This window comes from Panthera onca, chromosome C2, assembly GCF_046562875.1.
Source record: "Panthera onca isolate mPanOnc1 chromosome C2, mPanOnc1 haplotype 2, whole genome shotgun sequence".
NCBI classification, from domain to species: Eukaryota; Metazoa; Chordata; class Mammalia; order Carnivora; family Felidae; genus Panthera; species Panthera onca.
In genome coordinates, this window is record NC_138347.1 from 102,977,314 (window position 1) to 102,993,185 (window position 15,872).

A 15,872-nucleotide genomic window follows, 5' to 3' on the forward strand; every position below is an offset into this window, starting at 1 on the left:
TCAATTTTGCTTCCCAAATTTTCAGTTTACAGAAGTTTTATAATATTATATGTAATAAGTATATGGAGAGAGAGAAATGTAATAAAAAAACTGGGTGCTCTAGGCCATTTGAAGACAATAATAATAAGTGATCCCACTGTTTTAAATAGGTCTTCAAGTTTATAGGGAAAAAAATCAGAGAATTTAATATAAAGCAATCATGGTTATGGGTGAGTCCTGAGAGAATGAGCACGGGCTTATCATAACAATTGGTGGATGTTGTCATGTGTGCATGGCGGTCAAGTTTTGACTCCCAGATGCCAGCAGTTTGTTCCAGACCAGGCCTCATCCCCAGGGTCTCTAACCCTCTGCTTAAGATTCTGTCCAGCCCTAACACTGCTCTCTGAACAGAGCCCACCCCATCCCTCATCCTTATTGTAGGGTGAGGTTAGTTCAGGGATAGGGTGAGGCTGATAATAATAAAGGCTGAAAGCTTAATAGTGCCTTTTTTAAGCCATGTCAAAAACAACCTTGCATCAAAATTGCACATCAAAGTGGCATGTCAGAAAGCTTCTAGCATCAAAATGCTTTTGTCAAAGAAGCTATATAGGTCAAAAGAGCCCTATCAAAATGTCATGTACACATCTAACTCTTCATAGCCCAGCCACAAAAGAAGACAAAGACATCCTAAGATGAAAGAGAATTCAAGATGTCACTGAAACGCCCCAGAGAAGATTCCAGTGGGGATATTATGGAGGGTGGGGGAGAGGATAGAAAAGTAAAAAACAACAAACAAACAAACAGGTGAGCTAAATAAGTTAAACAATCCTTCAGTCCTTTTTGTTCTTTTATCATTAAATTGCAAAAGGACTCACCTCAAAAGTATTTAAATATTCTTTTCATCAAAACCTCAGTTTAAGCTCTCACAAAGATTAGCCTTAGCCACTTGACACAAGAGTAAAGTTTTTTCCAACCATCCTAAAATATGGCTTCCCACCAAAGTGGCAATTCAAATACATATCAAGCATAGAAATAAAGTGCTTAGTAAGGATGAAATGTAATACAATTTTCTGTAAAAGCCAAATCCCATTTTAAGAAAATCTTAATGGTCATAGGGATAATTTATTTTTTTCAATAATAATATATTTTGCAAGTGGTTCAGTTTGAAGTAAAGATAACCAAGGGCATCATTTTCCTGTCAGAAACAAGATCTATTAGAACAGCTAACAGACCTTTTTCGTTTATAATTTCTATATCTCATAAATGAAGAAAATTCTGACTTCTGCCTTGGGTTTTAATTTTAGCTTTTTTTTTAACCTCCCCTAGATGTCACATTACATATATTACTTGAAGATTGAAACATTGGTCTAAGAAGTAAGATATTTTATATGGCTTTGGGAGAGGGGCTCCTGACCTTTCAGTATAATAACTAGCAAGAGATAAGGAGTGGCTGGATTCCTTGCATGAGGAATATTTTTCAAAGACTTTACTGATATGTTTAACATCAACATGGGGTCTCTTTTTCAGTATGTGCATAAGGTCCTACTTGTGCATAAGGTACTTTGTCCGACTTTGTTTCATAATGAGACAGTTTTCTGTCTGTTCCTAAAATTTCCAAGCCAGATTCCAGTATGATTAGGTTCAATGGTCTCCTTCCCTCAAGGGCATCTAAGCTTCATCCTTACTCTTATCGATAGCTAAGAATACAGTCCCCAAAATAGGGAAGTTATTACCGTAACCATTACACTTTTGGAGATTTTACAGTCCTTATTTTTGTCTCATTTTCCAATTTCTTCTTTTTCTATTGTTATCCATATTTAGTGTTGATCCAAGTTGATCCTACACTGACAGCTTATATTCAGGTTTGCAGATCAAGGAATCGTATGCTCATATTCAGTCATGAAGTGATTGCACATATTTGGACCTGCTCCCTAATCTCCCCATTCCTTCTGTTCTGACAACTTAAGTTAGGACTCATCTCTAGCTGTATCAGTTGTGATAGGTAGTGGATCTCTAATACAACTTCTAAACTTTAATACAGATTCACTGATCAAGAACATTGATATTGATATTAAAGCTGTGAAAATCTACACACTGACCATTATGGTTTAAGGAAATCTGGCGAACTCAAGATCAGATGGTTTAGCTGGGTGTCCATAATTATGGGGGTAGGGAGAAAAAGAGATAATTATTGGTATTTGTCTTTCAAATCCCTGAGATAAACAATGCTTTTGCAAGAAAATTAAACTGCTACTTTATTCAACCTGGATTATAAAAAGCACAAGAAATAAAGAATAATGTCACCATTTTTAACCTGTTTCCCAAAGCTAGTTATAGACTCTACATCATTTTAAGAGTTTTTAGCCTTTCATTGGCTTTCTGTTTTCTGCCACAACTTTTCGTTCACATGACAAAAGCTATGGAAGAAAGATGAAATGTATTTTTGACAAAACAGGTGCTAAAAATATAAATAAAGAATATGTGACTGCTCTGTAGCTACTGGGGGAAGAGAGATGATAACATCCCCCCATTTCCCCTGTGTTTCCTGATAATATACAGAAATGAAGAAATAACACATCTTATACATAGGCCCCAAATGAGATAGTCACTGCTTAACAAAATTATTGTACAAAATATGATATGATATACATTTTTATGAAAAAATGAATCATAGTTTTTTCTTCAAAATATTGGAGTATAGGGGCACCTGGGTGGCTCAGTTAAGTGTCTGAGTCTTGATTTAGGCTCAGGTCATGATCTCACTGATCATGAGGTCGTGAGATTGAGCCCCAAGTGGAACTCTGGACTGACAGTGCTTGGGATTCTCTCTCTCTCTCCCTCTCTCTCTGCCTTTTGTCCACTCATGTGCACACACTTGTGCATATGTGCTCTCTCTTTCAAATAAATAAGCATTAAAAACTTTTTAATACAAAGGGCCACTAAAAAACTTAAGAAGTTTACATTTCTGAATTGTGTCTTAACTCAAGTTGAGAAAGCCGTAACAAAATCTAAAGAAAAATTAAACACAGTGAAATGCAGCTCTGTATGCCTCCAAACACACATGCACAACCCCACATATACTCATATACCCATATGCATACACGTGTGCACACATATATGCACAAACACATGCATGCATCCCAACTCATACATATACCTCCAAAGAGCTTCACAATGTGTAGCAGAAAACATTTCAGCAAAAATGAAGATGGCTAACACAAGGCTGTAATTACATAATGGTGAGTTAATTACTTTAGGGGGACATTGTTTCATATAAAAGCAAATTTATATTTACATTTATTATTTCAAAAATGTTTGAACTATTTTACTAATCAAGTTAGAGCTGTTTAATATCAAACTTATATTTGGCTCCTTTCACATCACCTGGTTCAATTTTCTCATTATTTTATAAATAGAGAAAGTAGGGTCTAGAAAAAGTAAGTGAATTTTGGACACTCACTGGTAGAAACAGGACAGGAATCCTGGACTGATCATCTTTTGTCTTATGCTTCTAAATATTGCTACCTCAGTCCCTTCCTCTAGTTTTCACATATTTCAGTAAAAATATGATCTCTCCTTCTTTAGGAATTTAGAGCTTAATTAATTAGCTAGTGTAGTTTGTGCAGAGGACAGTAGGTATATCAAGTCCCTCCTCTAACTCCATTTTTTTATTCATTTTGAGAGAGCGAGAGCACGAGCAAGGTAGGGGCAGAGAGAGAGGGACACACAGAATCCCAAGCAAGCTCCACAATGCCAGCGCAGAGCCCAACACAGGGCTCAAACCCACAAACTGAGATCATGACCTGAAATGAAGTCAAGAGCCAGATGCTTAACCGACTGTGCCACCCAGGCACCCCTCCTCCAGCTCCATTTTATCAGTTGATCATTTTCTTTAATACGTGAGCTTCAATTTACTTGGAACTTAAGACACAGCAGGAGATCTTTTGTAGCCTTACTCCTACTCTGTTTATAATTATGCTCCTTAAATTCGTTTTTTAGTGATTACACAGATACTTGGTTGATCTATGACATGAAACTTTGTAAAGATCATCACTGGCTACTGTACAAAAGGGGGTTGGGGATGGTAGAGTAGGTGAAGGGGATCAAGAGGTAAAAAGTTCTAGTTATAAAATAACTCATGGGATGAAAATACAGCATAGGGAACATACTCGATGATATTGTAATAATTCATGCAGACAGATGGTGACTACAATTATCATGGTGAGCACTGGGTAATGTATAGAATTGTAGAATCATTGTGTTATATACCTAAAACTAATATAACTTTGTATGTCAGGTAGACTTCAATTAAAAAAACATTCATTAACGGCTACCGTATAAAGTCTAAAATCTCCATTACTCAAAGCTTACTACAATCTGACCTCAAACTAATATACTACTTAATTTTTATGCACAGAGCTTCGCCAAAATTATCTATTTTTTGCTTTCCTTTTTGTACGCAGTGTATACTTTCTTACCTATGCTTTTGAACTGAACTCTTCCTCTGACTGGAGTTGTAATCACAATTTTTTGAATGCTTACTGCGTTCCACAGTATTACAAACTTTACATGCATTAACTCATTTAATTTTCACAATAGCTTCAATAGATCATGTTGAACTATTATTATATTATTGAACCTACTGTATAAATGAGGAGACTGAGGCTCAGAGTTTAGTAATCTGCTTATGGTTACACAGCTAATAGTTGGTTAAACCAGGCTCAACACAGGGCTGTCTGTCTCCTCAGCCCACGTGCTTCTCTGCAGTCCTGCCTCATGATCCATACACACTGAAGCCCTGTACACACATGTGAGGTGATAGAGACCTGGTCTCCCTTAACTCTTTTATTTTTAATTGTTTTTAATGTTTATTTATTTTTGGGAGAAAGAGACGGAATGTGGGGCGGGGGGGGGGGGGGGGTGGCGGGGCAGAGAGAGAGGGAGATGCAGAATCTGAACCAGGCTCCAGGTTCTGAGCTGTCAGCACAGAACCCGATGCGGGGCTCCAACTCACAAACCATGAGATCATGACCTGAGCCCAAGTGGGATGCTTAACTGACTGAGCCACCCAGGGGCCCCTTCCTTAACTCTTTAACTTCTGATTTTGTCAAATGTTTATTGACCATCCTGTTAATTTTGTATATGTCAACTATTTCATTTCATCATATGACAGCATCATTTCACATTCTCACCAACTTAAAAAACTTTTTAAAAATTTTTATTCTTCACTTTTTTTTTTTCATTTTAGAGACAGAGAGAGAGAGAGAGAGAGAGCAAAAGCATGAACCGGGAAAGGGGCAGACGGAGAGAAAGAGAATTTAAGGGCTCAATCCCATGACCCTAGGATCATGACCTGAGCCAAAAGAAATCAAAAATTGGCCGCTCAACTGACCGATCTACCCAGGTGCCCCTCACCAACTCTTTTTTTATAAAGTTTATTCTCCTACTTAGATTATAATCTTGCTGAAGAATGTCTATTTTCTTTTTAAATGGTATCTGGCATCTTATTTTTCCCCAACATAATAACTCTACATATAACACAAGTTCCTGGCAAATATAGCCTGAGGGCAAATTATTTAAAAAGTATAAATCAGGGGCGCCTGGGTGGCTCAGTCAGTTGAGGGTCTGACTTCGGCTCAGGTCATGATCTCGCGGTTCGTGAATTTGAGCCCCGCGTCGGGCTCTGTGCTGACCACTCAGAGCCTGGAGCCTACCTCAGATTCTGTGTCTCCCTCTCTCTCTACCCCTCCCCTGCTCTCTCTGTCTCAAAAATAAACATTAAAAATTAAAATTAAAGAAATAAATCAACAATAAATTAAAAGTATAAATCACTGTGATTTTAAAATACATAATTAAGAGTCATAACCTCTTTGGACCTCTGTTTGTTCTCCATATTCATAATAAAATATATTTTGTTAGGATGAAATACTAATTATGAGGCTACCTATTACTTACTAAGTAAACACTATGTGACAAACACTCATGAGATTAGATTCTTATAACCACTTATAGTCAATTATGCTCATTTTGTAACAAAGGGAAATCAGAGATCAGAAGGCATAGGCGAGATACTTCAGACTTTGGAAGTAAGTGAGAGCGCAAGGATTCAAACTTTACTTAGCTGTAAAGCCTAGACTCTTTTTGCTATAACAATTAAAGAGATAGCATATGTTAAATTGCTTTGTTTCTTTCAAACAGTAATGAAGTATTCCTTGATTCTGATGCATAATCAATTCGAGAAAATATGATTAATACTTTTCTTCAGGGGGAAAAAGATAAACTGTACATGTATACCTCATTTTTTAAGGTAAGCATTGATTTTTAAATTGTCAGAATGAAAAGAAAAATGATTTTTTTAATAATTGACAAAATAAGTAGTTACAGTTGTCAATGAAATGATCTTGAGAAATAGGACTTTGTTTTATTCACCTTTGAATTCTTGTCATTTTTCTTTGGCCCTCATACAGCAGAGACTTAAGAGTGAAAAAATACATGAATCGAAATATGTCTACACTTTCTAGCACTGACACTGAAACAATACTATGCTTATCGCTCCGATAAACACATAACATGATCTATATCCTGATGTGTCTGCAGTCCTCGTATCCATGGTGAACTGTGCTAAATCCCTCTGGTGCCCCAACTTATCACCATATACTATTTACATAACACATACTATAAATACAGATTAGCCTGCCTGAACTCCAATGTGTTACCTAAATTACTTTACTTCTGATATCTGGGTGACATCAGCTGTTTCTATAGATATGTATATAATCTGAATTGGATCAAAGTTATTTTGAATTTTTCACTATAACTTGTTGACTTAAAATTAATATAGTTTGTACCACTAAAGATGCAACTTATATACGATATTGACCAGAAGGAGAACTTATCACTGTGGGGAAAAAGAAATGTTAGTAGAAAATCAAATATGAAATAATATGTGAAATCAAAAGAGTGTGTAAAGGTTACTAAGTTTTTGTAAATAAACAAACAAAATAACGATGCAAGAACTGCAGCGATTATACATTATTATAACAATGTGGGATCAGAATGCAAGAGGGGGTTTTGTAAGCATTATTTATGTTGTAGATAATGTGATGTTGCCACTCCTGGTTGCCATGGCAATGGGGTTCCTACTACACAGTAATATTATTATAAGGAAAACCACATGCAAATTTAATAAATACTATTTACGGATAGAACTATGTGCTGTCTAGTCCTCTCATGGGGAAAATCTGGAGAGAAATCTGACATGGATTGTGCCAGGAAAAGAGAAGGGATATGAGGGCATTAATCTGAAATATTTATAAAAGATTGGGAAGCTAGGTTCAGTTTATATGCTAGAGTCTCTTGATATGGCACAATTTCTTTCTCTACTACTCACAGTAGTCAAGGTCACTATAGATAATTATGTAGCTGCAGATCCATCGTGTGTAGACAATTCTATCCACTGACACCAATGCTTAGAAGGGAACACAGACTAGTAATCACAGAAATACAATGTCCTTATGATCTGTGCCAATGGGTGTGTAATCAGAGAAAAAGTATCAGATGTTTACTAAAATTGCTGTCCGGCTCCTAATTATCACCCAGGAGAATTGTGTACACCAGAAGGAATGGTGGGTGTACACCAGAAGGAATGGTGACCAAAACTACCATTTACATGCTACCCTCATTTAATGCTTAGATATATTCGGAAATACTCTGAAGTCATGGTATTTTTTCTGTTTTAGGTGTTGGATTATACATTTCAAGGTATAACATACTCTTCTGAATTCAGATGTCCAACTCATTCATATTTATTGAGTGTAACACAATAGATAAAAAGCACTATAAGTCAGATATTTCAAGACGATCATCAACTTCAGTAGAGAAGTGCTATGTATCTGTCACACACCAAGTGAATAAGCATGGGTTTGGAACTCAGATAAATATCCCTGGAGTCTTTGCCTTACTCTATTTGGTGGAATGACTTACACTTTTTTATTCACACAAAGTGCCATCATTGTCTTATTCACTGCCAATTTTAATTAAAAAATATAGATATTATGATGCTTTACATTTAAAAGCATTGTTTTGTGAGTATGTGATTCTTGCCAACATTCTTAACCAGCATGTGGTACATTTTTCTTTTCTCTTCTGAGTGGATGTGTAGAAGTTAGGAGAGGAGGAATAGGAGGCATGTTTAATTGGGTTCCAGAGTCAACAGTGTTTTGACATCCATTTTTATAAAGGAGCTAAATAAAGCCCCTGACCCAAGAATGTGTGTGTGTGTGTGTGTGTGTGTGTGTGTGTGTGTGTGTGTTGCATAGTAAAGAAACAGAACTTACTGATTGTCACAATACCTTAGTAGACCCTGGTGTATGTGAAGATTTCATTCTAAGAAGCAACACATTAAATCATGCATACTGCCATGTTAGTAGTTCCTTGTCCCCAGCGTGCAGCAGGGAAGACAATCCCAAATATAGTTTTAGAATCATGTGGCAGTACTCAGTTTCAAAGTGTTCATCAAGGGATTCGGAATGCTTACAATATTCTTCTTATTGCAAAAGTAAAAAACAAAAATAAATAAGTAAATACTTAATGGAAAATTCTGAGGCACGTCAGAAAAAAGATCCATAGATGAAGAACAATTATAAGACCCAGCTAAGCTTTTGTTTTCTTGCCTCAGATCAGTCCATACTTTTACTTAAATTTAGTAAGTCAGAACCGGCATTAAAACCAAGCTACAGAATCCAGAGCCCCCCTTCCCCAGTAATATTATCAATAATAACAAGATCCAAAATATGGCAATGACACTTGCACCTAATTATAGTATTCTTACTGAAATTATTTTCGTTTATACACACACACAGAGAGAGAGAGAGAGAGAGAGAGAGAGAGAGAGAGAAAGGGGGTGCTGTATCAATTATAAAAATGTTCTTTTTTTAAAAAAATAATGTTTATTCATTTTTGAGAGACAGAGCATGTGCAGGGGAGGGGCAGAGAGAGGGAGACATAGAATCTGAGGCAGGTTCTAGGCTCTGAGCTGTCAGCATAGGGTCCTTCACAGGGCTTGAACTCACCAACTGCGAGATCATGACCTGAGCCGAAGGCAGATGTTTGACTGACTGAGCCACCCAGGCACCCCAAATAAAGAATGTTCTTAAAAGTGGCCAGTACTCTATCAAGTGTAGCAGCAGGTATAATTATTTGTGTTTGTGATTTTAAGATACTTGGCTTACCTTTGAATTTTATTATTTAATCACATCTGTATGTAGCATAAAAATTCACATTCATTTTGAGATATCTACCACATTTACTATGCCTCTTAGCTAATCTTTGTTTCAAGTAGCTCATTAAAATTATGTTTACGTTGGAGGGAATAAAACTGTAAGTCAGATGAAAACACTGATTTATCCTAGTCATGTATTTACACAGCCAATCTATGCCACTAAAAATGCTCATTGGCATGTTTTTACAAATCCCCTAAAGATTGGACAATTATAAAATCACTGTAAGAATGCCTATTTCTCTAAAGAATTATAAACACAGCAATGGACATACCCAGTAACGTCTGCCTTACCCACCCACCTCCTAAAGCTCTTTTCTGGGTTGCTTCAGAACTCAAAAATTGAAAGGATAGCAGAAATTCACAATCCAACCTCCCACAGTTGCTTTTTTGTTCTTTTTAATCGTATTTCTTCAGACTCTGATAGACCCACTGTGACCTTAGCACTAAAATGAGTACATCTTCTTCCTTTCTTTCCCCATTCATTAACTTCCTAAAGTCTTCCACCGCCATAATTCTGACAGCCTGTAGGGGTTCGCAATAGTTCTTTTTTTAACTTGGATAACCATCTTGGCTTCCCTGAACCATTTTTATTTGTAAGCTGTAAGATGAACATCCTCTCTATTATCCTTTGATTTTTAAAGCTCTTGTGTTCACCACATGTCCCAAACAAAAATCTACGACTTTCGTTGGTTAGCAATATATACTTTATAAAATGTATTTAAATAACAGGTCTTTCAATGCTGACAAAGTTGTGCTCAATTCTTTCAATATGTCATACTAGCCATGTAAACTAATTTGCTATGTTTCTTAACACATCATATGTCAAACTCATGGGAATATGCATATATGTGTGTGTACTTGTATCTGTGAAGTGTATAAGTGTATATGTGTACATATGCATATGTGTAATATATATGTAGTGTGTCTGATTTTAAAGCATTTTGTGTGTGTGTGTGTGTGTATATATATATATATATATATTTATATTTATATTTATTTTTTAGAGGGGGGTAGAGGGGCAGAGGGAGAGAGAATCTCAAGTAGGCTCCACACAGTGATGCCTGATCCCACAACCCTGGGATCATAAACTGAACTGAAATCGAGAGCCAGATAGATGCTCAACCAGCTGAGCCACCCAGGTGCCCCTGATTTTAAAGCACTTTGATATCAATGTGGCATCATTATTATTATTATTCTATTACATATAAGGAAACTGATATTCAAAGGAAACTGAGACTCATAGTGGTTCATATTTTGTCCAAGGTCACAGAAGTTGTAAATGATGGAGATTGAGACTCATTTTGGAATGACTCCAAATCTGACACTTTTTTTCCTACAATAATTTTGTCTCTTATACACAATCCCATAAGAATTTCTTTAGATTTTCCCATCTCAATGTTGGTTTTTACATCCATCTTACCATATTGTTTTCTAATACTGGGGCTCTAGTCCAAGAACTAATTACCTCATTTCTTCAATAATCACCTTTTAAGGTTAATTGACTCCACTTAACTTCTGTGTTTTATATAGCTGTCAGTTAAAATTGTTTTAATGTCCTTGCCTGCTAATTCCAACAGCTGTGACAGTTTTGGGTACATTCCAATTGATTGATTCTTCTTCTCACTATGGGTCATGTTTTCCTGCTTCTTTGTATGCCTGACAATCTTTCACTGGATACCAGAAACTATGAACTTTGCATTTGTAAGTGCTAAATATTTTTGTATTCTTAAGACCATTCTTCGGCTTTGTTCTAGAGTGTAGTTAAATTGCTTAGAGACAGTTTGACTCTCTCAGGTCTTGCTTTTATGAGATGTTAGGTGGGTTTCATGCAGTCCACAGTCTAGACCTAATTGAGCCCTCTCTAATTGCCTCAAATGGTTCTTTCCCCTACCCTTGGAAATTAGACTGGAAAATTTCATAGTTCACAGGACATTAGGTAGAGTTCTCAAAAGGCAGTTTCTCAATATTGGGGAATAATTAGCTGTAGACTGTGTTGTTCTGGTTAAGCCATTCTTCCATTAGTCAATGTAAAAGAGGTTTATTTTTCTCTATTTCATATTGATTCAGTGACGAACCCCAAATTTTATATTAGTCTTACTTTCTCTAAGCTCATTTCCTTATTCCTCATCAAACTTCAGTTTTCTGATCTGTAAAACAAGCAAAATAATAATACTCATCCACACAGGGTCATTGTTAAAAAAAGAAAAAAAAAAGAATATCCCCCAGTCATATGAAGTTTTAAGCTCTTTCCTGACATAGAACACTCAATAGATTTTAACCATTTTGATTATTACTGCATGCAGGTGAAATTCCTGTGATCTAAAGGTTAAGTAGAATCTGATTTTGTACCATCTTCCCTATCTGATTGATTAGTTTTGATTTCACAAACAAATTCTCTAGTTTCAATTCCTTAGTTTCATTCTGCTTACTATTCATAATCATTTCTATGATTTCCAAGTCTCTGCCTCATTTCTCCCATTATTACTGGACTTTGAAAGTTCTTTCTTCTCATAATTTTCATCCATTTAGATACTTCTATCCCCTTGTATCCAGCCCAAGTCATTATCTCCAAACTCTCTGGTGTCTCTAACCCTCACTGATCCCACCTCTTCTGAATTCTTACAACACATAGTCCATGTGACATAAATTAGCAATTAATTTCACAGTATTTTTCACCATTGATTTTTCACCAAATAGACATACCTTGATGGCAGTTTTTTAAATTTTATTAACCTTTTTTTTCCCCTCACAACTATCATTCTGCTTCTCACAATTAAGCGATTAACAATACTGAGTAATTTATTCACTGACGTTTTTAATGGAGAATGGTTTTATTATTATTTTCAGCTTTCTACACTTTTCTAAACAAACAGAAAATTTACATTTAAGAAAAAGCTGTTTAAATTTGCAAAGCAAACATTTCATATCACATACTTTATTGTCAATAGGTATAAAATTATTTTACATCAGGTTTAATATCATATGCATATTATATGGGCCACTTATACTTAATATGGCTTCATATTATTCATAGAGTTTGTATTTGTGAATTAACCTCTTCATTAAAACTTATTTGTAACCTCCAAATCCATACTCATGGCATTTTCAGACTGTCATGAACATGAAAAGAGTTGGAAATAATTTGAGCCACCAACACACACATTTCCAACCGAGGTCAAACAAGGAGACATTTGCAACAACATGGATGGAACTTGAAGGCATTGTACTAAGCAAAATAAGTCAAACAGAAAAAAAGTAAATAACATGATCTTATATATGATATCTAAAAACAAAACAAACAAAACAAATCAAAACAAACAAACAAACAAAACAGGTCATTGAGAATAGTTTGGTGGTTTTATCCAGGGGAGGGTGGTGGGTAGGTAAAACGGGTGAAGAAGGAAAGTCAGTCAGTCAGAGAAAGACAAACACTATATGATTTCACTTATATGTGGAATGTAGGAAATACAACAAACACATAAAGGGAAAAGAGAGAGAGAGAGAAAGCAAGAAACAAATTCCTAACTATAGATAACAAACTGACAGTTACCAGAGGGGACATGGGGAGGAGATGTGAAATAGGTGATGGAGAATAAAGAGTCCACCTGTCATGATGTGCACTGGTGATATATGGAATTGTTGAACCACTATATTGTACACCTGAAACTAATATAGCACTGTAGGTTAACTAACTGGAATTAAAATAAACACTTAAAAAACAAACAAACAAACAAACAAACAAACAAAAAAGAGAGTCAAAAACCAAACCAAAACAAGGAGACAGCTTTCTTGGTCCAGCTCTCAGACTGTAAACAGGTGTCCTATTCAGTCTATTCAGTGTTGTGTTTTTGCATTTTTGTGCTTTCTGTTGATTTCTCTGTTTAAGCTGGCCCCCAAGCATAGTGCTAAAGTGCTACCTAGTGTTTCTAAGCAGGAGAAAACTGTGATGTGCCCTATACATGTTAGATAAACTTCCAAAATGTTTTTAACATTTATTCATTTTTTGAGAGACAGAGAAAGACAGAACATGAGCAGGGAAGAGGCAGAGAGAGAGGGAGACAGAGAATCCGAAGTAGGCTCCAGGCTCTAAGCTGTCAGCACAGAGCCTGACACAGGGCTCGAACTCACAAACTGCAAGATTATGACCTGAGCCAAAGTTGGACACTCAACCAACCGAGCCACACAGGGGCCCCTAGATAAGCTTTGTTCAAACATGAGTTAAGTGTTGTCATCCCTGAGTTCAGTATTAATGAAGCAACAATATATATTGAATAAAATATTTTAAACAGAAAGACACATAAAATAGGTAGTATATTGATCAGCTGATAAAAATGTTGTAACCAGATGCTTGCAAGAACCTAACACTGTATTTCTTCTAGGAGAGATGGTTTAATATTAGCTGGCTAATTCACTGTTTGCAGTGACTGTATAGACGTATCTGTTGTGAAAAATGAGAACTGACTGTAGCTAGTGTCTTACCTTTACATTATTAATGACATGAGTAACAAAAATAAAATAAAATAATTTAATATACAAGTGATTATATAAATCACTCTATTTGAAATGTGTATCTGGATAACCTAGAAACTTCTTTTGAAATGCTGAATATTTTTCTTTTTTCAAGTATAAATTAATTCTTGCCTTCACTCTCTACCTGTGGGCCTTTAAAAGTGTCACATGGCTTATGATATCTGCCAGATGACTTATAACTTGAACTGAATAAAGTTAAAAAGAAGGAAATTGCATTTTGGGTTTTTTTGACAATAATCTGGAATGATATATCCCAACGGTCTACTGCATAAAGGGTTAATATTCTCTGGAAATAACACAAAAAGCACAATCAAAACAATATTTTTTAAGAATAAAGAAGCCAAATGAATAACTATTTTTCAAATGGAAGAAACCTCTAATCCCCTTCATATGTATGTGTTTATTCTACATTATTTCAAGTGATCCAGATGAAGAGAAGCTATAATATATTTTCCAATAGTTTCAAATCCATAGTTATGTCATTTTCTTTTAAATAGTAGATGACGGTTACAAAAGGAGCCTCATATTTAAAAATATGAGTATGGATATCATTTTAGAAAAACATTTGGAGTTTTAACTCATCTGGCGTGACACATTCAATCTACTTATGAGTGTGTCTGCGTGATGTTAAATTACATAAGGTATATAAATATAAATTGTTGTATATACTACCTGGTAAGTTCATTCAATTAAAAATATTCACTGAAACCTAGGTTGAGAGTGAAAGATGTAAAGATGTATTAGTTATGGTCTAAGTCTCCAAGGAGCTGACTGTAAAAGAAAAAAAAATGATAAGCAAATAAGTATAATAGAAGATTATACTTTTATGAAAATTACATTATGGAAACACAGAGAAGTTTCTAAGCCAACCTAGGAAATGGTTACACCTAAAGAGGCGTATCAGCTTTATTTATTGTCACAAAAACACTGGTGACAACCAATGTATCTTCTAATAGGTGAATGGATAATAAATATGGTAGATACATGACAATGCATTTTTCTTCAAAACCCATAGACAATTACAACACAAAGTACAAATGTTAATATATGCAAAAGTAAGAGCAAAAAGTATTTAAAAATTTGGGAGCTCCAAGAAGGAATGCAAACTGTAACAAGAGGATCAAATTGTGTTACAAATGTATGAAACCACTTCAGTGAAAGAAATGGAGGGAAAAGGTGCTGACCTAAATAACTGGAAATATGTAGAGTCTCTAAGAGTAAAGGCAAAGAAATTTCACATGACTGTACTCTAGTTGATTAAGTTGTTGCCCATGGGGATATGGGTTAAGAATTCAGATTCTGCTATACATATATATTGCAAGTAAAGAATTAAGTAAATGTAAGGCAGATGGTGGGAGCCAGATATCTCATAGTCACAGTGAAAATTTATTAATATGCAAGGGAGGAGTTTAGAATTAACTATGTAGTAATGGATTAGAGTTGGAGACATTAATATGAACTCATGTTGGGTTTAATAGAGTTAAAGATGGTTGCATATAAAAATATTTATAAATATATGTATGTACATGGGTTAGCATATACACTTGTGTTTCTTTGCTGTGACAGCTGAGAAGGCCTGATACCCCAGTAGGAGCACAACTAGAGCTCAGAGCTTAGTTCCTAATACCCTTCTCCAGCAAAAAGAAACCAGTGTCCTAGGGTAAATGATTAGTTCTACGGGATATATTTCCCTGGTACAGGAAATATACAATAAGAGGTTGTTGAATCTTAGGGAGCCCAAAAGTGAGGAAATACTCAATAAGAAGAAAAAACTGATGGGAGGTATGTCAAAGGGGCACAGGAGCCAATTAAGGGAGCTCCCAGTGGCCAAAGCTGGAACTATTTGGACAGGAAATTAATAAAATAAATAAAGGGATATGGGATTATAGCCCAAAGTACAAAATAAGTATACATGAACCCATAGTGACATAAGTAAATGGGAAAAAAAGGAGGGAAAATAGATAAGTCTCCTTTGCCTAAGAATTCCAAATAATTTAGATACTCTGTTAATAAGGAGAGGGAGCATAAATCTCCACTCTGTAGGTGTGAGCTGTGCATAGTGACTTCCTTCCAAAGAGTTCAG